The sequence below is a fragment of the Rattus rattus genome, chromosome 15 (genome assembly GCF_011064425.1).
Source record: "Rattus rattus isolate New Zealand chromosome 15, Rrattus_CSIRO_v1, whole genome shotgun sequence".
In the NCBI taxonomy this organism is placed as follows: Eukaryota; Metazoa; Chordata; class Mammalia; order Rodentia; family Muridae; genus Rattus; species Rattus rattus.
Genome location: NC_046168.1, coordinates 63,353,456 through 63,377,559, shown reverse-complemented (window position 1 = coordinate 63,377,559; position 24,104 = coordinate 63,353,456). Strand labels below are relative to the sequence as shown.

The window sequence follows — 24,104 nt, the reverse complement described above, 5'->3', positions numbered from 1 at the left end:
TAGGGATAAAGCACATCCAAGAGGCTACAGGAAGAAATAAAGAGGATAGTAGTTAGAAGAAAATGTAGGAAGAACGGTATGAGATACAGTCCTACGTAAGGACTTTCTAAACGGGACTCTAGTCAACAATTGACAAACGGGTTCTCACAAAGCTAAAAAGCTTCTGTACAGCAGAAGAAATAGTCAAAATTAGAGGAAGCCCACTCAGTGGGGGAGAATCTTTGCCAACTAGAACACACAACGAACTTATAAAAAAAATCCAGGAAACAGCCCAGTTAAAAATGGGTTATTAGGGGTTGGGGATTTAGCTCAGTGGTAGAGTGCTTGCCTAGCAAACGCAAGGCTCTGGGTTAGGTCCCCAGCTCCAAAAAAAAAAAAAAAAAAAAAAAAAAAAAAAAAGGGGGGGGTTATTAACTTAGTTTTAGTTAAGTAAAACTAGCCAATAAACATTTTTAAAAGTGTTCGACATCATTAGTTACTAGGGAAATAAAATTTAAAACTACTTTGAGATTCCTTCTTGCCCCACTCAACATGGCTGTCCTCAAGAAATCAAATGGCAAATGAATGCTGGATTCAGGGAAGGAAGACTCTAACTCACTGTTGGTGCAAGAGTCAACTGGTGCAGTCATTGTGTCAGCGGTTGTGAAGGCTCATAGGAAACCCAGACACGGCACTGCCATAGCTCAGCTGTACTATCCCTGGGTATACACTTACTGTGGTTAGATTTTGTCAACTTGACACATGTTAAGTTACCTGGTAAAGGAAAACCTCAGTTGAGTTGGCTCCCGTCAGATTGGCCTGCGGTTAAATGTGGGGATGTTTTCTTGATCACTGATTGAAGTAAGAGCTCAGTCCACTCTGGGTGGCACCATCCTTAAGCAGTAGGCCCGGACTGTACACAAAGGGTTGCCAGCTAGCTGAGCAACCAGGGGAAACAAGCCAGGATGCAGTGCCCCTCCATGGTCTCCTCCTCGGTTCCTGCCTCCAAGTTCTTGCCTTTGAGTTCCTGTCTTGGTTTCCCTCCATGATGGGCTGTGTTAGTGTTTTACCACAGCCACAGAAACCAAACTATGACATTATCCAATGCACTCTATATCCAACCATAGAGACACTTATGCCCGTTCATGGTTGCTTGGTTCACAAGAGCTAGGAAGTGAACTCAGATGGGCATCAGCTGATGGCTGGATATGAAAAGGTGGCACAGGTACACAGTGGAATTATATTAATACCTAAAGAAGGATGAAATTATGACATCTGCAGTCAAAGGGATGGCACTGGGAGTTATTCTGAGTGATGTCACCCAGGTCCAGAAAGACAAAGGCCACATGTTCTCCCTCACATGGAGATCTTCGCTTGGAATCTCTAGATTTGTGTGTTTAATTTGGAGTGCCATAGAAGCCAGGAAACTAGGAAGGATGCCTTCAGGGAGGAAGGATAGCAGAGGGGATAGGAAAGTAGAGGGGCTAAGAAGTAGGTGTGGGATGAGGAGTTGGGAAGGTAAGCAGGAGGCGAGAAGGGTAAGACCAAAACAAAGGTTAAAAAAACCCATTGACACATATTTTGTAGGCCAATTAAAAAATAAACTAAAAAAAAAAAAAACTGATTTAGAAAGGAGATGTTTTCTTGGCTGGATAATGTTACTCTCAGAAGCCATAGGTTATTAAATAAAAACCCTGGTGCCAGGTATAGCATACCTCTTTATGGTTGGTCAGGGAGGTTACAGAGCACCCCAAAACAAGACAGTCTCCTGGTGTTCCTCTTGCTTGCCCATCAGAACTAGATAATTAAATCTTATTTGAAGATACCACATACCTTGTTCATATTGGAACTGATGACACCGGTCATCTGCACATAGTGTGTAGGTGGGTGTGTCACAGCAGTCCATCTGTCTTCACACGGGCAGGAGCCTTTTCTACGGGGCCTTCACAAGGGCCTGGGCACCTTTGGGAGCCTGGGCCAGAGCTGAAGCCTGGGCCAGAGCTGAAGCCTGGGCCTTGGCTGAAGCTTTGACCTCTGCCTTGGTTTGAGCCTTGGGCTTTGGTTGGCAGAGCCTCTGACCCTTGGCCATGTAGCTTCAAATCCTCTTCCAAAGCTTGGGGTGAGCAATGAAAGCCAGATGGCTGAGTTTGCGGCTGGAGCCCTTTGGCATCTTGGGCTTGACGGCCTGAGGCTTCATCAGGGCCTTGATGGCCTCTGCTTGTGCACTCACTGTCTTTGCATTGTTGGCCTGCATCTTCTTCAGGCCTTTCTTGTGCTTCTTGGCAAAGCTCATGTTCCTCAGAAACTTGGGGTCAACCCCCTTAAGAGATTTGTATCTTTGTGACCAGGGTTTCTTGATGCCATTTCTGTGCCATTTGTGGGACCGGTTGTGTGTGGTGTGGACTTGGACATGTTTGTTCGGTAAGCCCCGGCTCCCGCAGTGCCTGGGACCAGAAGAGAAAGAGCTCCTACAACCCGTCTATACCCCATTCCCTTCCAAGCCCCCAATATTAGGTAAACAAGAAAGAAGATTGGAGTGGAAAGGGGCACAGATCTCTTTAGACGACTTCCTCCTGTTTAGGGTCTTCGACTGCTTGGGGTGAGTTCAATCTTCGTCATCAGGGTATCTCCAACCATCAACCGGCAGCAACTGGCAATCCATCAACCCAACGAATAGCAAAAACAGGAACCACAGCAGCACGGAATAGCAGCAGCAGGGGGATCGGCAGCTGGAGCACCAGCGGCTGCAGCCTCTTGGTGCGCAGGCCTTTTTATATCCTCTGAAGAGTCCCAAGACTTCCGAATGTAAACTATTTTTAGCTGGCAGAATCACGCCCCTGCCACAGCACAAGACGAATCATAGTCAGCTGCTGTGGACAATCAGAGACAGCCCCATATCCCACATAACATACAACGTATTCCCATAACGTATCTGTGTTGTTTAAAGAAACCAAAATTTTCACTAGACTCTGTAATCTACCACACCAACCTGCCAGGCAAGCTGTGTCCACTGCTTAGCTTTAGCCGCCAATAAGGTCTGGGGCTGGGAAGGTTCTGGTACCAAAGCCCTTCTGAAGGGCATTGGGCCAACAGACACCATGCATCCCGTAGCAACTTCTCAGATGGCCAGGCAACATCGAAGGAAGGCCAGTTTCGCAGTGAGCCTTAATTTGGTTGGCCTCTTCTTTATTTCGTAGTTAACAGTAGATCCTCTTAAAGTTGTCAGGCACGGTTTGTAGGGCTCTGTGGGTCTCACATCTGTACTGTGCAGATCACGTGAGAAGAGTTCCCTAACCAGGAGTTGGGGAGATTATATATACCATATAACATGTATACTGTGTGGTGCATAGGATGGGGTTGGAGAGACCAGCTTCTCCCTCGCGGCAACATAACAGGGCCCCACACACATCCCTGTTATCAGAGGTGTCTGCGGGTTCAGATGAAATGAACCAGCATCAGATCCTGTAGCCACAGAGCTGTGGGACCATTACTAGAATTTATACGTGCATCTATCATTTATTCAGAGGTTATACGTTATATTTTAAAATTTCTCATCTGTTTTTCTGAGACTGATTGATAGCAGTGCTTTGGTGCCCCTTCAAAGAGGTCGCTCCTCCTCCTCTTCTTCAATTAATTAATTAATTAATTAGAGTCTCGAGACTTCCAAATATAGACTCTCTTCAGCTGGTAGAATAACGCCCCTGCCAGAGCACGAGACAATAGCTTAATTAATTAATTAATTTTGAGATCAGTACCACCTCAGTTATTCCATCCAGGCTTCAGAGGCAATGTCCTTCGGCAATGTCCCCTGCTGGCTCTTCCTATCTCCCTCAGGATTATTTAAAAAAAAACAAAACAAAACAAATTTACTTCATGTTTACTGGTGTCTGTGTGAGGGCATCAGATCCCCTGGAACAGTTACAGATGGGTATGAGCTGCCACGTGGGTGCTGGCAATTGAACCTGGGCCCTCTGGAAGACCAGCTAAGTGTTCTTAACCACTGAGCCACCTCTCCAGCTCTTCCCTCAGGATTCTTACTGTGTCCGGACGGCCAGCCTGGTCTAGACTTCTTTCACTTGGAGACTCTGGTCCTAGATCTCACAGTCAGTACCCTTGATCACTGGGAAGGGACCCTGGAATAACTGGGGGAATGAGCGTCCTAGCTCCACAGACCTTCTGGGTCTGGGAGGCTCTGGAGTGGCAGCCTTTCTGCACCAACTGGGGTCTTGGTGAAGGAGATTTTTCCAGAAAAGTTGCAGGAAGCAAGCACTCCAACACAAAGGGGAGTGGAAGCGGGGAGCTGTCATAGAGGACCGAAGCCAGAACAGCTCCTGAAAAGCTTCTTTTGTAGTCTCATTTCATACTCTAAAACCACAAGGTGGGTTTTATAGAAGCCCACGTGCCGTTCGAGGCAATGTGGAGCAGTTTCTCTGGGTCATTTTGTTCCAGATGGCAAGCGAAGTTATGCTGGGCAAATACACAGTACAAGCAGTGCTTTGAGTAAATCACTGAGAGAAAAAAATCAGTACCTAATTTTCTCACTGGTCTTTTTATACTTTATTCTATCACAACATCCTCTGATTGGACCCGAGGCCTGCTCTGCAGGAGCTAATTCATGCCTGGTGCTGTAAAATCAGTCAGACACCTAGTACTGGGCAATGTGAGTCCCTACAGGAGAACGCAGTTTTGTTGTTTATGTAAATTGATCCTGCATCAGCTGCCTCCGGAACACATTTATATTCATAAACAAATGCCTTAATCAGAGGCTTCTCTGAGCAGTCAAGAGCGCCTTCCAGGCCTCTCTTAAATGTTTAATTTTATGTTTCTGAACGTTTCTAATGAAGTCGGCAACAAGGTAGAGCAGGTTTTTCCCTCACCAAAATGTTTTCTTCTATCACAACGTCATAAAACCGTTCTGTAAAAATTATGAAACTGTAAAACCTCTCCACGCCCCATTTCTGCCTGGCCAACCCCCTACCCATCTGTTTTTTTTTTTTCAAGGCCAGTTACCATCCTGACAGGAAGGAAGACATTCTAAAGAGCCTCTGTGTCCCTCTCTCCCTCTGACTAACACACTACTGCAACTACAGAGCCTAAGACCAATCTTGGAACTTCCTCAGGAATTTCATGCTGGAAGGAAAAGGCTGGGAGCCTGGTGCCAGCTGGAGGGGCAGCTGGCCTCCTGACAAGAGACATCAAGTTCTAACGGCTTGTCAGACCCCCTTGCAGGAGAGACACGCCAGGGAAGACCGTGGGGCTGAGTGGTGACAAGATTGCTTAGCTATTGTGCTGACTCATCAGTGACATCTGGAATCAACTAAAAGCCGAGCTAAAAGAGGGGTTTTCTCAGTCGGGTTATTTGAATCTAGGAGATGGGCTATAAATCTGGAGCCACATTTTCTGGTGACAGGCCACTTAGAGGACACCGAAGAAGGACGCTTTGGGTTTTGCCTGCTTGCTTTCACTCTTACCTGTGAGTTCCTCTATCCTGTGTCTGTGGCGCTTCCAGGAAGAAAGTGTGTAAGATGCCTACTAAGTTTCGTTTGATCTGTAGATGTGGAAAAATCCTCAATACCTGAAAGAAAGGATGGCTACGCCGGTTATAATAATGGGAGTCTCAGGCCATCAACCAAGAGTTGAGTCAGTGTCAGACCCAGAGCTCTTGAATGCGAGGAAGGCTGGGTCTCCGGAAGAAGTTCTTTCTAAACCACCTAAGGGTTTTACTGTTAGTCTTTCCCGCATCCTCCCCCAGAGGAGTCTGAGCCTTTTCACTAGGGCATCTGTACATCAGGGAAAAGGAAGTAATAACATTTTGGGGGGTCTATTGGATGCTGGTTCTGGATTGACAGTGATTCCAGGAGACTCCAAAAGCAAGGAGGGGGTTACAGAAATCAAGTGATGAAGTTTTGACTGAAGTCTGACTCATGGTGGGTCCAGCTGATCCCTAAACTCCTTCAGTGGTTATCCCGTCAGTGCCAGAATGTATAATTAGGGTAGATACACTCAGAAGTTGGCAGAATCCCCACACTGTTTCCCTGACCTCTGGGGTGAGCACTATTATGGTCGGAAAGGCCAAATGGAAGCCAATGGAACAGCCTTTCCTTGGGAAAAGAATGAACCAAGCTCAGGAGTGCACCCTTGGAGGGCTTACAGGAATCAGCAGCACCGATGAGGAATTGAAAGATGCACTTTGCGGTTCCCACATCTTTCTTTAACTCTTCCGTGCGGGCCATGCAGAAGACAGGTGACAGCTGGCCATCACTAATTTAATCAGGTGACTCTGACTGCGGCTCTTGTACCAGATGCGGGGCCCTAACCCGAGCAGATCCACCCATCTTTGGATGCTTGGTGTACACAGCTACAGATTTAGGAAACGCTTCCCCCGCCTGCCAATACCCGTTCCCAAGGACCACCTGAAGCAATCCGAGGTCAGCTGGCAGGGCCAGGTGTTTATTTTTAAAGTGTCACCTGGAAGGTCCGTTAACTCTCCAAACCTGGTGTCACATCTCAGCGCGATGGGTACTTTTGTTGTCAACTTGACCACATCTGGAATCAACTAAAACCAACTGTGTGAGCTGGGCACAGCTGTGAGGGATTTTGTTTTTTCTTCCTTGATGGGGTCATTTCAGCTCAGAAACCTGCCCTATATCTGGTGGCAGCTGACATAAAAAGACATGGGAGAAGGAAGCTTTTTTTTTTTTTTTTTTTTTTTTGCCTGCTTGCCCAGACTCAGACTGCCAAGTTCATTTTTCTTTAGCTGAAGCATTCCTTTGCCAGTATGAGACTATACTTTAGGATTTCAATGCAGACTGAAGACCGGCTGAGAAATCCAGCCTTGTGGACTGAACAGTTACCAGATTCTTGACTCTTCTGTCTGGAGACAACCATGGTTGGGCCAACCAGACCTATACACTACTCTAGTTCCCTTTTAATGCACATATATACATATAATTTATTGTACTGTTAATATTATTAATAAATATTAATATATTATATATTTATGTATCTTATCCATTCTGTTCCTGCTTTTTGGCTTCTAGTTGATTCCAGATGTAGTAGATAACTAATGATGAGCTGCAGGATTTGGGGGAGATCCCAATGCAGTCACCGGCCAGTCATAAAGACATTCTATTAGACTTTACACTTGATCTTAGCCAAAAGGCCGAGAAGCGATTCTATTAGGCTTTAAAAGTGGCTGCATGTTCTTGGTGGAATTACCTCATAACAGCATCATGCTAATTGGACGGATGAGCAGGGGGTAGCAAGCATTTTGGACTTGTTGGTAACCTACATTTGATCAGAATATGGGAAATGAATCCAAGAAAAACTCAAGGGCCTTCCTTCTACCTCAGTGAAATTTTCGTAACTGTGGGCTTTTCCACCCTTGCCAAGTTCCCCGAAATAATGACACTGAGAGTTAATCATTTATTAATAATTTATTTAATTTATTAATAATGGCTTAGGCTTCTGCTTGTTCTTCAACTAGCTCTTAACTTTTACCCCTTTTATTTTATTCTGTGAGTACCACATGGCTGGTTACTTTTCCTCAGTTTTATGGAACTCCTTGGAGTTTCAGGTGAATCATTCCCTCCCACCCCCACCTGACTCTTTCCTGGAATCCCCCCTCACCCGCCTTGCCGGATGTCCCACCTCCTATTCTCTACCTCATCTCATTGGCCATAAGCTTTTTTATTGACAGGTGAATGTTTCCACACATGGCACAGAAGATTCCCTCTACAAATTTCTAGGACTCCAGCATTTGAAGGGTAAATTATTGCACTTGGCACTTCCTGCTGCCATGAAAGAAGCATGATGCTTAATGGGTTCAGGGAGACAGCACATTCCTCACTTCGAGTGTTACTTTGCCCTATACACCAAATGACCCAGAGAGCCGCTAGCTTTGACTGAAACCTGGGGCAGGAAAAGGCTCTTCAACAGGTCCAGGCTGCTCTGCAGGCTTCTCTATTACTTGGACCATGGGATCTAACAGACCCAGTGGTACTTGAGGTGTCCATGATCTATGGGGATGCTGTTTGGAGCTTTTGACAGGCTCCTATAGGTGAATCCCAGCAGAGAGTCTTGGGATTTAGGAGCAAGGCTCTAGCATCGTCTGCAGACGGCTGTTCTCCCTTTGAGAGATAGCTTTTGGCCTGCTACTAGGCACTAGTGGAAAGTGAGTATTTGATAGTGGGACACTAAGTTACCACGCTACCTAAGTTAATATCCACCAGGTATTAGCTGAGTCACCAGGCCATAAACTAGGATGTGCACAGTAGCAATCCATTATCAAATCCTGAGGGCACAAACAAGTTACATGAAGTTGCCCAAATATCTATGTTTTCTACTACTGTTACCAAGCATCCACCTCATGGGCTGTGGATGACAAGCAGACTGTCACAGACATAGAGAATACTAGGACTTGTCTTACTAATGGTTCCCCATGATATGATATGCAGACATCACAGAAGTGAACAGTCGAGCTGTTCTAACCCCTTTCCGGGACAACTCTGAAAGTCTCTGGTGAAGGGAAATCTTCAATGAGCAAACAAAAGCAGTGTGCATGATTGTACGATTTTCTTGGAAAGAGAAATAGCTAGATTCATGATTGTTTATTGATTTGTGGAACGTAGCCAGTAGTTTGGATGGCCATGGACTTGGAAAGAACATGATTGGACAATTGGTGAGGAAGACATCTGGGGAAGGAGTATGTGGTTAGAGCTCTCCAAATGTGTGGAGGACGTAAAGATACCTGTGTCCCATGTAAATGCTCATCAAAAGATGACTTCAGCAGGGGAAGTGTTCAGTAACCAAGTAGGTGAGATGCCTACTCTGTGAATACTCAGTTTCCTCAGCCGTCCCTGTCACTGTCCAGTGAGCCCATAACAAAGCGAGCACGGTGGCAGAGATGGAGGCGGTGCGTGGGCTTGCCAACGTGAAGCACCATTCACCAAAGCAGACCTAGCAGCTGCCGAGTTTCAGATCTGCCAGCCAGAGGCCAACAGTGAGCCCCTGATATGCCACCATTCCCCAGGGTGACCTGGTGACCTGGAGGACCACTTATGATTACTTCCTCTGTAGAAAGGACAATGCTTCGTCCTTATGAAGTAGATACTTATTCTGATTATATGATTGTGCCTTTCCTACAAGCAATGCTTTTGTCAAAACTACCATCCATGTTCTTATAGAACATCTCATCTACTGTCAACACAAGACACACAAAACATACTGTCTACTAGTCCACACAGTATTGTTCCTGACCAAGAACTCACTTCACAACCAGAGAAGTGTAACAGTGCTCATGGAATCCACTGGTCTTGCCATGTTTCTCATCATCCTGAAGCAGCTAGCTTGATAGAACAGTGGAATGGCCTTTCGAAGGGCTTGGGCAGGGTTCTTCAGAAGACTGTATATATTTCTAACCAGCATCCAACACACGGATTTCTTCCATAGCTAGGATTCATGAGTCCAGGAATCAAGTGGATAGAGATGGGAAACGGTTCCACTCACTATCGCCCCTAGTGACTCACAGGGAAAGTTCTTTTTCAAGCGAACTTAAGTTTTTCTGACTCAGAAGTTTTGGTTTTAGATGGAGTGGAGAATTGCTCCTGCCCAGGGACACAACAAATATTCCATTGAACTGGAGCCATAGACATCTACCAAAACCACCAGCCAGGCAAAGGATAGTAAGCACCCTTTGAGTAGTCCGGGGACCCAAGAGACTCCCAAACACGCAGTGTTCAGTGAACTAACGAGAACACGCCACTGGTGTTAAAACATTTGTCTGGTTGTTTAAATGCTGCGAGTTGGCGATGATGTTTCTAGAAAGGATATGGAAATGACATCTACTGATAAGGTTCTGTCTTAGTCAAGGTTCCTATTCCCGCACAAACGTCATGACCAAGAAGCAAGTTGGGGAGGAAAGGGTTTATTCAGCTTACACTTCCACATTGCTGTTCATCACGAGAGGAAGTCAGTACTGGAATTCAAGCAGGGCAGGAAGCAGGAGCTGATGCAGAGGCCATGGAGGGATGTTACTTACTGGCTTGCTTCCCCTGGCTTGCTCAGCCTGCTCTCTTATAGAACCCAGGACTACCAGCCCAGGGACGGCAGCACCCACAAAGGGCTTGGTCCTCCCCCCTTGATCACTAATTGAGAAAATGCCTTACAGCTGGGTCTCATGGAGGCATTTCCTCAACTGAGGCTCCTTTCTCTGTGATAACCCCAGCTTGTGTCAAGTTGATGCATAAAACCAGTCAGTACAGGTTCTAAGGCAGTTTGTTCCGAGTCTGGAATGCTCTCACTTTTCTGAGAGTCATCTCCTCTCCTAATATGTAGTTCAGGAGTTCACATCGCTTGCTGGTGGTTACTGTCAAGGACAGGCACCCAGAGACATCTCGGGAAGAGAGACCAGGCCCCTGACCTGTTGGGAACTAAATTGCCACCGTGCTTCAATGGCTTGGCTGTTAACTGCTGGGTAACACTGCGAGGTTCTTTCACATCTGCTGTCCCATGTCAGTCTTAAAGCAACAGAAGAGATTTCAAACAGTTCTGCTTATTTAAATCTTTAAAGCTCTCTCTCTCTCTCTCTCTCTCTCTCTCTCTCTCTCTCTCTCTCTCTCTCTCTCTCTCTCTCACACACACACACACACACACACACACACGCCATCGCTCTCTTGAGTGTTGATTGTGATGGCAGTGCCAGGGCCCTTCTACAGAGATCCCAGCCTGACTCCTAAAGCTGTCTGGAGCCTTCTGCACACGGGCAAGGCAGAATGAAGGAGAACAGTGTGCTGTGTGAGCCTTTCCCTCGAGGAGCACCTGCTAATGCCGGATCTTTGCGATTGTGGCAGAGCCTCCTTTCAGGATCCGTCTCTACTGAGACACGAGGTGGCCTGTGGGAAGGTGCTGACACACTCAATACTGTCACACTTATCCCTTTGATAAAGAATAAATGTGGCCTGAAAAGTGTGAAGGAAATCAGCGTGACCAGGCCAGTGCACAGAGCTAATGAGGCCTTCTAAAGTCTAAACCCAAGGCCGTTCTGAGGGGTGCGACCAGGGCCTAAAGTTCACATCAGACTCTAATATTGTGAGGAGTTCAGACCATAATACAGAATCTATTGCTGAGAGGGCCCTTAAGTAGTGTGCCTGTCCAGGGAATGCCTGCAGACTGCATATTTCCACAGGCCACGCCTGTGTGTATGCCTGCCCACAGTGTACCTGTGGAGAGTTGGTGTACCCAATGCTTGCACACACAGTGTCTGTGCCCAGTGCTGCTGCATTTGGGACACACTGGCTCGCAGCTAGAGAATGTGAGGCTGCCCTCCCGGCTTGGCAAATGCAGGTCATATGCAGAGCCTTAGGGGTGCTGAGAAGGACGTGGCCTATGGAACCCAATCGGCAGGCAGGCTAGGGGTGGCCGCTTGGGCGGTAGTGGAGACCTCAGGCAGGTGTGCCAGGTGTTCTGGTCCCTCATTGCAGTCACCGCGGCTCGCAAGTTAAAAGCGAGATCCTCCAAAGGTAAGGAGGAAGTGTCTGCGTCACCTTTCCCTGTCCACACCTTCCTGCCCCTTCCCCAGAGAGAAACCGTGGGCGGTGGGACTCATCCCTCCAAATCTGTCCCACGTTGTGGCCACCCTGTCACCAGTCAGAGCTGTCAGTCAGGCCGCTTTGTGACTGTGTCACCAGCATAATCGGCAAGATTAGGTGGCCCCAAAGCGATCCCTGAATGAGGAGGTAATTATGTTAAAAGGGAAACGAGATTTTTCTTTTTTTAAAAGAAAGAACTATCCTTTTTCACTAGGGCCTTGAAAGGAGTGACAGCTAATATTTTAAGGCTGGAACAAGATAATTGTGGCATGGGATCTTGCATGTTCTCAGGAAAGAACGCAAAACAAAACGCTGTGCGCTCATAATAAATATTCAGAGGCTCGTTTTGTATCGTGAATAACTATTTCCAGTGGGACCATTTGCATTGGCCTTTTTTTTGAGACATTCCAGTCCCAGCCTGTGGCTGTCAGAATGAGCCCAACCACGCAATCCAGGGAGGGCTGAAGCCAGTGTATTAACCTGAACCACTCAGCAGGACACCGGCAGGCCCCTGCAGGACACCCCCACTTTTACAGGAACAACAGACCAGCCAAAGCCTCAGGTATGTGCTCCCGCCTCCACACTTCACCCCCAAAAAGGAACACACTTGCTGGGGAGGGTGGCCTTCAAGAAACTGGTAAGTGGAAGGAATAAAGTTACGTAAAGCAGCCACCTCCAGGAAGCCACTGAGCCCACTTTCTAGCATTAAGTGAAGATCGGTCACAGAAAGAGGTTCAGGCCTTCAGAATTAAAAACCAACCACATCCCCCCAGAGCTCCCAGGGACTAAACCAACAACCAATGAGTACAAATGGGGTGGGGGAACCCATGGCTCCTGCATCATAGTTAGCAGAGGATGGCCTTGTTGGACATCAATAGGAGGAGAAGCCCTTGGTCCTGTGAAGGCTTGATGCCCCAGTGTAGGAGAATGACAGGGCAGTGAGGTAGGAATGGACAGGTAGGAGTGGGAGCATCTTCACAGAAGCAGGGGGAAGGGAAGATGGCGGGTGTGAGAGGGGGAAAAGGGGATAGCATTTGAAATGCAAATACATAAAATATCCAATAAAAAAATCTCTTCCTGCTCATCGTAGAAAAGATCCAATTATGGTCTCTATACATGGGCCAATGGCCTATCTCTAGCTGTGAGTGACAAGTTCACCCACATAACACAGGCCATTCCTGCTATTCTGGGAGCTAAAGGAGAAACCAGACCCACAAAGCGGCAAGAGCTACTCTTAGGCTGCTTGCTTGATTTTGTGGATTTCCATGAATATCCTACTTGCCGCCTGGACACCCTGACAGCTCAGCTCCACACGCTTCTTTCGCAGACCTCAGCCCCGAGAGGTTCTCTCTTTCCTTTCCTTACTTTGGAGCTGGAACCTAAAGTTTCTGGTGGCTGAACTCTTGTGAGCGTCAAAACCACACACAGACTCAATGAGCGGGAGCCGGCTGTGCAAACCCCTGGGAGTTTTATGGGCTTTTATTCTTTGTAGGTTTTACAGACAAAACCCCACAGGGGTCCCATTTAGGGCTTTGTAGCAACTTTCAGACAGGAGGGGCAGCTTTCCCCCTGAAGGGCCCTCCTCTCTACACACTGAGGGGACCGCTGCCTGCCTCCTATTCACTCTTGGGGTAAAGGAGCTAGTGACTATGGCCATACCCTGGGTACCTATCCAGTCTTTCAGGGTCTATCAGTCCTGCTGAAATGGCCCTGATTTTCTGATGTATTCTGAAGTGTGTTGGGACTTGACAGACCACGAAATATTCCCCAGTGTCATGCCTCAATGGAACACTGCGGATGGGCCATAGAAAAGCACAAGGAAGCTCTAGACTAATCCTCCAAACCTAGGTGGGAATGGCTCTGCCTCTCAGGAGGCCCCATTCCCAACTCTGGCTCGTTCTGAACACCAGAAGCAAACTCAGTTTGGGGCCACACTGCAGAGGTCCCAGGGCAAAAAGCCAGACACACCTACCTGAGCGTCTCGCCTTCCCCTTGGCACCAGAGCGCATCAGACTTGAGGGCAGGGAGGGAAAGCAAACTGGAGCCAAGGAATGTGCCAAACAGGACAATTACAATGGTCAAGGGGACTGTCCACGATGGTGAGAGGGCAGGCGTGTTCTAATTGCTCTCTGTCATTGGGATAAAACACTTTGACCAAAAACAACTTGGGGAGGAAAGGGTTTATCTGACTTACTGGTTACAGATCATCTTTGAGGGAAGCCAAGGCAGGAGCCAAAGCAAAGACCACACAGGAACATGGCGTGTGGGCTTGCTTCTCCAAGCTTGCTCAGCTGCCTTTCTTATACAGCCTAGGTCTGGCATGTATAGGGTATAATCTTATACCAGCCTAGAGCTGACGTGGCCCGCTGTGGGCTCAGTCCTTCACTCTCAGCCAACAAGAAGTATAAAAATATCCCATAGTCATGACTGCCAGCCACTCTAATAGAGGCAATGCCTCAGTTGGAGAGTCTCTCTTCCTGGGTGACTCCAGTCTGTGTCAAGTTGACACAAACTAACCAGGGCAGGAGAGAAGGCTAGAGAGTGCGTCTGTGTGGACCTGTAAGGTTTTATGGATGACTACCTGTTCACACCTACCCAGAATTGGAAACCTAATTCACCCCCCCAACCCCATTCAATCCTTAAACTTTGAAGAGGGATAAGAGATCCCCCCTCCCATTTATTTGGTGGCGTTTTAGCTAAAAACATAGCATCTTGACCTTCCTGCAGATGCTGTGCTGCTTAAGCCAAGGCTCGACCAAGATAAAAAAGTGCTTTGCCAAGTATGGCAGGCCAAGTGAAAATGGCTGCCAGGGACTCATGGGGAGTTTGGAATGGCATCATTGCAGGCGTGGCCTTGTTGGAGGACGTGTGTCATTGGGAGCGGGAGTGGAACGTGAGGTTTCGGAAGCTCAAGGCAGGCCTAATGGCTCACTTCCTCTTCCTGCTGCCCGCCGATCCAGACAGAGAACTCTCAGTTCCTTCTTCAGCGCCATGTCTGCCTTTGTGTGCACCACGATGACAATGGACTAACCCTCTGAAACTGTAGGCCAGACCCAATTAGAAGTTTTCCTTTCGGGTTGGGGATTTAGCGCAGTGGTAGAGCGCTTACCTAGGAAGCTCAAGGCCCTGGGTTCGGTCCCCAGCTCCGAAAAAAAAGAACCAAAAAAAAAAGAAGTTTTTCTTTCTAAGAGCTGCTGTGGTCAAGGCGTCCTTGTACAGCTGTAGAAAGCCTAAGACACCAAGCCTGGCTGGTCTGAGATGCTGCAGAGGCCGTGCTCGCCCTGGGGCACTTTGTCCTTGAAACTCTGCCACCAAGCTGATCTGAAGCTGACGCTCTGTGAGGAGGGGAAAGAGGGAAAGAAGCTGCACATAGACTCCAGCTCCTGAAGGGTACAGTTCTAGGTGCTGGTGGCCGACTTGTATCTGAGGTCCCAGGCTCTATGAAACCTCAAAGGGCAGTAAAGCCTTATGCAATCATTGAAACCCGAACACGGATGTCAAAGTCTGGTGGTGTGTGATTGGACTATGGAGATTATTGTTTCTCAGTCATAGCTGTGAAACAAACTTAGACACTATTCAAACAACAGAGGGGCACACACACACATACACACACTACACACACACACACACACACACACACGCTACACACACATACACTATACACACACCCCACACCACACACACACACACTACACACACACCACACACACACTACCCACACACACCACACACACACTAAACACACATACCCTACATACACACACATACACTATACTACACACACACACACACACATACACACACATACACTACACACATACACATACACACACGTGCACTCAGGTATATAAAAATTATAAATTTTTTGGTTTTCATTCTGCTTTACCATTTGAAAGTAGCTATTCTTTACTATATTATATTTAGGAATAACTTTTAAAGGCAGTGAGTTTAAAATAATTACTAAGACATGAGATCAAATAGAATCTAGAGGGGGTGTCAGAGGCTTATTTATTCATTATGTGCTTTGAGGCCCATCTGTGCACCGTACACTGAACCGTCTCCTCACCTTGATTCATTATTTCTCACAGCTGAAAACGATGCCACATATGTGAAGGCGTAGTCCGAGACAATGGCATTCCATTGTTCCTTTTCCCCCTTTAACCCAAGCCTTCAGACCTCCATTTACTTAAGACTGGGTTATAACCACCGGGTTCAAGATCCTTGCTTGAATTTGTTCAAGGTTCTCAGTTTGTCTCCTCAAAAGTTCATGAGATTCTGGCTTGACAGATGGCTCGGTGGTTAAGAGTGCCTGCAGCCTGAAGAGGACCTGTTAGGCTCCCACACCATGTCAGACAGCTCACAACCACTTGTAACTCCAGCTCTAGGAGAACCTGATGCCATCATCTGGCCTTCTTAACACTTAGATATGTGACATATGCACACACACACACACACACACACACACACACACACACACACACACACCCCACACACACACACACACACACACACACACACACACACACACACACACCACACACCCACACACACCACACACACACACATACACACACACACACCACACCACACACACACCACACCACACCCACCACATACACACACACACACACACACACACACACACTCATTAAAAAGTTCATGGGATTATTTAATGATTTCATGTTGGCAAGGATGTGGAGGAAAGGAACCCTTATTCACTGTTGGTGGGAATACGGGTTGGTATAATTCATATGAAAGGTGATATGGAGGTTCCTCAGAAAACTAAGACTAGTCCTGCCATGTGACCCACCTATATCACTCCTGGGCATGTGCGCTAAGGAGTCTATATCTTACTACGGACATACTTGTTCATCCATGTTCCTTGTAGCTCTATCTATGATAAGAAGTGGAACCGGCTAGATGTCCATCAACTGACGGAAGAGTAATAAAAACATTCCATGAATACACAGCAGGATTTTATTAAGCTATAAAGCAAAACAAAATTCTCAGGAAAATGGATGGAACCGGGAAAAAAAAGTTATATAAAGTGAAGAATCCAGGTCTAGAAAGACAAACAGCATATGTTCTCTCTGATATGTGGATCCTAGTTTCAAATTTATAGACTTTTATATTTAAATTGGGGTGGATAGAGAGGCCAGGAAACAAGAGAGGAATCAGGGAAGAAAGGGGAGGCTGTAGGTGGTGGAGCAAGAGGTGGCAAAAGACAAGGGAAATGGAAACAGGGCAGAAGGAAATACTAAGCATGGAAAGTTTAAATGGGTTTGCAGTGGGAGTATGGGGCAATTTAGAGGCACAGAGTACAGTTAACAAAAGCTAAGGGGCATTAAAAAAAAAGAAGCCATAAAAAGAATCCTACTATTTTATAGACTATAACCATAATTAAATGAAAAAAAAAAATCAGTAAGGAGAGTTTGAGATGTCAGTCTCTATCGGTGGTAGATAGTGCGGCTCCCAGAAGTCACAGGCTCTTAAATAAAAACTCGGTATCAGGCGAAGGATGAAGGATACCTCCTTATGACTTGTCAGCCTTCAAAATAGTATTAGTATCCGTCTTAGTTGGCCTCCAAAACCAGATGGCAAGACACCACATTCCTTTGGTTACAGGACACAGGCACATCCAGTTGGAACCGAGCTGGGAATGCCTTCTCTGCTTGTTAGCCTTCGCAGTGGCTGATGGTGCTACTCAAGTTGTTGGAGAAAAAAAACCCAAACCCCTCAATGGTCTCATCCAGCTGTAGGCCATGCTGGCTACTGTACTGACTCACCAGGTAGGATACGCCGACCACTGCAATAATGGCATCACGATATTGGGGGTAACCAACCAATCCGTGATGGCATTAGAGACCTGGTGCATAAGAGGGAATCTGCCCCAGATACCATAAACCTCATCAAAGCTCATGACTGAGAATCTTGGGCCCAAGCAGAGGTTATATTGCCATTGTTTCCCTAGAGGGGTATACTGTCCAACTTCCTTTTACGTATTTATGTTTATATCCATAAACTAATGCTGTTCTCGGGCTGGGCCAAAGCTTCTTTTTGCAGAGAGAGAGAGAGAGAGAGAGAGAGAATAATTCAAGACATTTATCTGCTGGAAATGCCGAGTGACTATTGGGTGATCAGCTCTAAATGGATGTCTCTCTCACCCTCCCCTCCCTGAGGCCAGGGAACATTGCAGAAGGGGGGGGAGAATTAATTTCAAAGCTAGAGGGAGGAAAAGAATAACATGAGATATCGACTCCAGATATGATAAGGCTGTTGCATTCATGAACACACAGCAGCTATGGATACCTGGACAGGATTGGGCCCTTCCATCATGGGTAGAGGAGGAGCCTACGAGGCCACCATCTTCCAGAGGATTTATTGACTGTTAGTGTTTATAGGAAGCAATGTTGTTTTCTTCCATGGTATAGTAGACACTAGTGCATTAGTTGAGAGGTAGAAAAAATTCAGAAGGAAAGGAAGGAGCAATACCAGAGGGAAATCGGGCGAACACAGTCACAATTCATTGTGTACATGTATGAAACTGTAAAAATACATCCCCTTTGTCTCATCTCCTTAGGGCCCTGCTTCTGCCGCAACCAATTACATATTTTCCCAGTCCTCTACTCTCATTTATTCATCCTATCTAAGCCCTCTACTCTCATTCATTCATCCTTTCCTAGCCCTCTACTCTCATTCATTCATTCTTTCCCAGCCTTCTACTCTCATTCATTCATTCTTTCCCAGCCTTCTACTCTCATTCATTCATTTTTTCCCAGCCTTCTACTCTCATTCATTCATTCTTTCCCAGCCTTTTGCTCTCATTCATTCATCCTTTCCAAGCCTTCTACTCTCATTCATTCATCCTTCTCTCTGAAGCCAGTTTCCTATAGACAATATATCTTAGGACCATAGTTCCTTTAATCCATTCCACCACTCGATCTTTTTGACTGAAGACATTATTCACTTAAATTGCCAGTAATAACATTGACCCTATTGGTATTTCTATATAATTGTTATTCGGTAGACATTATATTTCCCTTTCCCTCTCCTGTGCCTTATGCTGTATTGATTCTTATACATCAGTATGTTTTTTATCTTGTATTATAGGTAATTGTTTTTATCAGGAGAATTACATTAAACCTCTGTTGTGAGTTGGATAGGCCCCCTGAAAGACCCATGTGTGAGAGGCTTGGTCCCTACCCTCTGAAGCTGTTGGGCAGTGGAATATTGAGGCTGTAAGATCCACTGGAAATTTCTCATTCCAATAGGCTGTGATTGAAGGGATATTGTGATTACTACTCTCCCTAGTTTCTGTCTGCTTCTCACACACCATGAGACGACAAGTTTCTTCCACCGCATGCTTCCACTGTGAAGTCTTACCCGTCAAAGGTTCAAAACTCCACTGACCATGGACTGAAACCGCCAAAAGTATACGCCAAAATATACCTTTCCTCATCTTAAGCATATTTTTAGCATAGGTAGAAATCCGATTCACATGATAGCTTTCAGACAAGGTCTCACTTTGTAGCCCAGGCTACATTCAATTTATGAGCCTCCGGCCTCAGCCTTTAAGTGCTCAGATTACGGGCTTACAATGAGACACCCAGGTTTAGTGCAATATTTCCTAGCTACAACGATCTGTTTGTAAAAGAAAACAATTTAATTGTCACATACAAAACTGTACCGTTCTTTCTTCTCCTTGCTACCAATATCACGAGTTGGCCAGGTTTGGTGCCTCATGCCTGTAGTCCCTGGATCTGAGATGCTGAAACCGGCAGGTCAGGAGTTCAAAGTCATCCTTAGCCGTACTGACCGTTTGCAGTCAGCCTGGGCTACAATGACCCCCATCTCAAAGAAAGAGAATCCCACAAATGCTCTCTTTCCATATTTGTACCTCTTGACATAAACTTACACTCACGGCTACTTTGCATTTTTATCTTCCAATCAGAACCAAATGACATTTATATACCATCGCCATAGAATCCCAGTAGCCCGCACTAGTTCATAAATCTACGCCCAGCAGAGATCTCTGCTTTGACACTGCTGTAATTTTAGCTCGAACGCACGCTAGCAATGGTTGGCCAGAGGACCCATGGCAAAGAATGGCCCCTTTATTTGTCTGCTAAAACCTTTGTTTTGCCTTCTCATTTATGCTTATTTTAATGTTTCATCGTTTGCATGTGTATGGGTGTTTTGTCTGCATGTGTGGCTGTGCACCATGCGTGCACTATGTCCAAGGAAGTTGGAGGAGGGTGTTGGATCCCCTGGAACTGGAGTTACAGGTGGATGCTGGAATTGGACTTCAGACCTTGGAAACAGCAATGTGAGTCAAGGTTCCAGCCCCTCTCTAACATTTGTACCCAGAGATGGCTGACTGCGTCCTTCTTGTGTTCTTGCGTGTGGCTTGTCACCTTTCCTTGATGTTTCTGGCAGCCTTTTTAACTTTGACTCTACTGGATTATGGGGGGCCTTTGCCAGTTCCGTCTTGTCAGACACCTTCAAACTTCTTAGGTTTGGATGTCTATTTGCTCTCTCAGATTTGAGAATTTTCCAGCCATCATTTCTTTAAGTAAACTCTGTCCCTTCTCGCTCTCTTTCTGTGTGAGACTTCCATGAGGCACATATTGGTCTCTCAGATGTTATCATGGAGTTTCCTTAGGTTCTTCTCCTCCTCCTTCCTCCCCTCCTCCCCACCTCCCCACCTCCTCCTCCTCCTCCTCTTCCTCCTCCCCGTCCTCCTCCTCCTCCTCCTCCTCTCCCCGCCTCCTCTTCTTGCTGCTGCTGCTGCTTCTTCTAAGTAATCCCAAATGGTTTATCAGCAACTTTTCTGATTTCTTCTTCTGCTGATCAGATGAGCTTTTGAAACTCCCGTGCTGGGAAAGCTGCATGTCTCTTATTGTGTTCAGCGGCTTATGAATTCCTATCTCCTCCTTCTTGGGTGCTCTCTGTCTCTGGGTTAATAACCTCACTTTATTTTTCCATTATTTTACTTAGCGACTCATCTGATTTCTCTTGCACACTGTGTTTCTTTGAAGTAAGCATTTTGAACTGTCAAGTACTTCCTAGACCTGTGTCGGTTTCTGGGAGCTGATTGGTTCCTTTGGTTCAGCTATGTCTTTCTATTACTTCACCTGTTTTGGGTTTTGCTTTGCTTTACCCGGGTATCTGACAGAGACGAGCCATCTGTCACAGTCCTGAAGAGCAGCTTCATAAGGGAAAGGCTTAGCTGGAAATGCGAGCGGGGCTCTTCAACCTTTGAGGGCCTGTGCTGTCACTGGCTTTACGGTAATAGTCTTACCCACCAGGCTTCTCTTTCAAGAGCTTGTGATCTCTTGCGCCCTCTGGTGTGCGTCTGAGGTGCTACAGGTCTCCTGGGATAGAAAGGTCTTGTGCTTTGTGTCCTCCAAGCATACACAGTACAGACAGTCCCCAATTTACAAGGGTTTGAGTGAAAAGTTCTCTACTAAGGTCTGAAAATGCAATCGCCTCTGAATCGCCACGTCTTCCAGCTCAGTGACACGCAGTCCAGCACCGGCACGGCGAAGACTCACGGCGCTCTGTCGTCAACCGAGTGATAACAGCAGTAAGCAACCAGTATCCTGCCGTGTCCTGTGTAGAGAAGCTGTAATGTTTGATAGATTAGAAGTATCAGGTGGATGTGATGGTGATTCGTGCTGCTTTCCAAAATCTGGGGTCATCTGGGAGGCAAGCATCACATAGCCTCTGGTTAAGTCTGTAAGGGATTATGTTGATTACACTAAAAGTGGGCGGTACCATGACCCGGGCTTGCATCCCGGACTGCACCAAAAAGAGAGGACCAGCTAAGGCCAAGCATCATCTCTCCCTACCCCGTGATTGTGGGCGGGATATGACTGTTTCCAGCTCCTGCTGCCTTAACTTCCCCAATATGATAGGCTGTATCCTGAGCTGTGAGATAAAACGAGCCCATCTTGCCTTAAATTGCTTCTGTTGGAATAGTTTATCAGCAACGGAAAAGTTGCTTGAACAATGGACTTTCCAAATGTTATTGTAACTCTGTGGACCTTGTAGCCTTATCAATCTGGGCTCAGTCACCCCATCAAGAGACTGAGAAGAGCTGATAAATATGAGGTGCATTCAACATAGCTACCGGGTGAAGAGAACAAACTCAGAGACGCTGTGACCCACCAAGTATATATCTTCGTGGTACCAACATGAGGTTTACATTCAAGTAGCAGGTAAGAGATGTGTGTAAGCAAGCGAGCCCTGTCGAGGGGTGGCCCTAACCGCCATTGACCCATTATTGTCCTGCAAGTTGGCCTGACAAGTCAGACCTGTATAAAGTTTCTTCCTCTGAGATGGCTTTCCCTGGGCTAGCTGGGGGCTCAGCCCCTTCCTTCTCCCGCTGGAAGATCCTTGGCCAGTTTTAATTTCTTTTTTTTAAAAATTTATTTATTTTTTCATTTTTTAGTGGTTATTTTATTTATCTACATTTCAGATGTTATCCCCCTTCTTAGTTTCTTCTCCAAAACCCCTCTCCCCTGTCCCCTCCCCTTTTTCTCTATGAGGGTGTTCTGCTGCCCACCCACCCACTCCTGCCTCAGCACCCTAGCATTCCCCTACCCTGGGTCATTGAACCTCTACAGGACAAAGGGGCTCCTCTACCAGCGATGATCGATAAGGCCATCCTCTGCTACAAATCCGGCAGGAGCCATGGATCCCCCCATGCGTACTCTTTGGTTGGTAGTTTAGTCCCTGGGAACTCTGGGGTATCTGGTTGGTTGATATTGTTCTTCCTATGGGGTTCCAAATCCCTTCAGCTCCCTTAGTTCTTGCCCTAACTTCTCCACTGGGGTCCCCAGGCTAAGTTCTATGTTTGGCTGTGAGCATCCACCTCTGTATTGGTCAGGCTCTGGCAGAGCCTCTCAGGAGACAGCTATACCAGGCTCCTGTCAGCAAGCGCTTCTTGGCATCCAATTTCTTTAGGACTATTGTTTCAGCAGTCTGATCACCAAAGAGAGGGCCCAAGTATCTCTCCTTAGGATATCTTCCTTTCTGCTCTTACAGGGAATTCAGGTTCTCTTTTGTGACTTCTTAGTCTCTGTTGATAAATAGATTTTAAAACTGGACTCAGGGCCTGGCACAATGGCACTGTAGTCAGGTGCTTGCCGCACAAACCTGATGGCTTGAGTTCAATCCATGGATGCCACCTAACAATGGAAGGATAGAATGGACACAACGTTGTTTCTGAATGCCGTAAGTACATTGTGGCCCATGTGCTCCCCATCCCTCACATACAATCTGACACACAGCCTTTACATACGCTGAATGAAAAAACCAACCTCTCGTTTGTTACTCACCTCTTAGCTTGTTGGGGAAGGCAACTGGGACCAGGTAGCTACTTCCCTCGCTCTTGTCTCCTAACCCACAGTGTAAGTGCATCTTCATCCATGTTGGCCAGGCTGGAGTTCAAAGAGGCGGTGCCCACTGGGAGCTCTACTGTTAGAACACGGCGTTCAGCCCGATGGCCAGATGCTAAGTGACAAGACCATTGCTGGAGGAGATGACTCCTTCAGCCCCTTCTTCAGTGCTAGCAAGCATGTGTCTGTCCATGGCAGCGTTTATAGATCTGGAACCTATAATTATTGATGAAGTTTCCACTAGCTCGTCCATCCCGAGTGGCTCATCACAGGCAAAGAAGATGCTGCCAAGAGTGTGCCCGTAGCTATCACACCACTGTCAGGGAAGTCATTAGCCTTCCCTTGGACGGAATTCGGAGGCAGGCTGACCAGTGCACAGGTCTTCAGGGCTTCTTGGTTTTCTATAGCTTTGGCAGGAGAACTGGTTCTGGGTTCACCTCCCTGCTGATGGAGCCGCTCTCTGTTGATTATGGAAAGACGTCCATTTGCCCCGCCCGCCCCTGCGGTTTCCTGCCAATGTCATTAAACCTCAGGATTCCATCGTCACCACCCATACCACGTGCTCCAGTGGGCCTTAGTCCTTCCCTGGGGGCCTTGCTCTCTACCTTGAGCATGTGCTGAAAAGAACAGCTCGGGTGCTGGGGGAGACACTGTGGAACTGTGTCCTCATCGTTACCAGTGAGAACCATATGTTTCCCTCAATGAGTTCCTGTACCTGTGCACTCCCTCAGCAGGTTGCTACAGCTGCCCAAGCTGCCAGTGGGTTTCTGACTTCTAGTTCAAGACCGTCAGGGAAGGTTTGCCTTAGGATGCTGCCTGGTGTCTGGAAAGGAGGCAGAAAGAGGGAAAAGTTTCCAAATTAATTAAAAGGCAGAGGAAACTCCAAGTTAACAAAATTAGAGTCAAAAGGGAGACATAACAACAGATTCTGAGGAAATCCAGAGAATCATAAGAACATGTTTTAAAAACTATTCTTCACCAAAAAAAAAAAAAAAAAAAAAAAAAAAAAACAAAAAAAAACTAAGAGAAATGGATAATTTTCTGGAAACACACCACTTACTAAAGTTAAATCAAGATCAGATAAGCATTTTCCGCAGACCTATAAGCCTAGTGAAATAGAAGCAGTGATTAAAAG

General features: G+C 46.6%; 1 pseudogene; it reads right to left on the bottom strand.

The window, feature by feature from the left end:
- Positions 1-1,912: 1,912 nt before the first annotated feature.
- LOC116884397 lies at positions 1,913-23,639 on the bottom strand (annotated as a pseudogene).
- Positions 23,640-24,104: the final 465 nt, after the last annotated feature.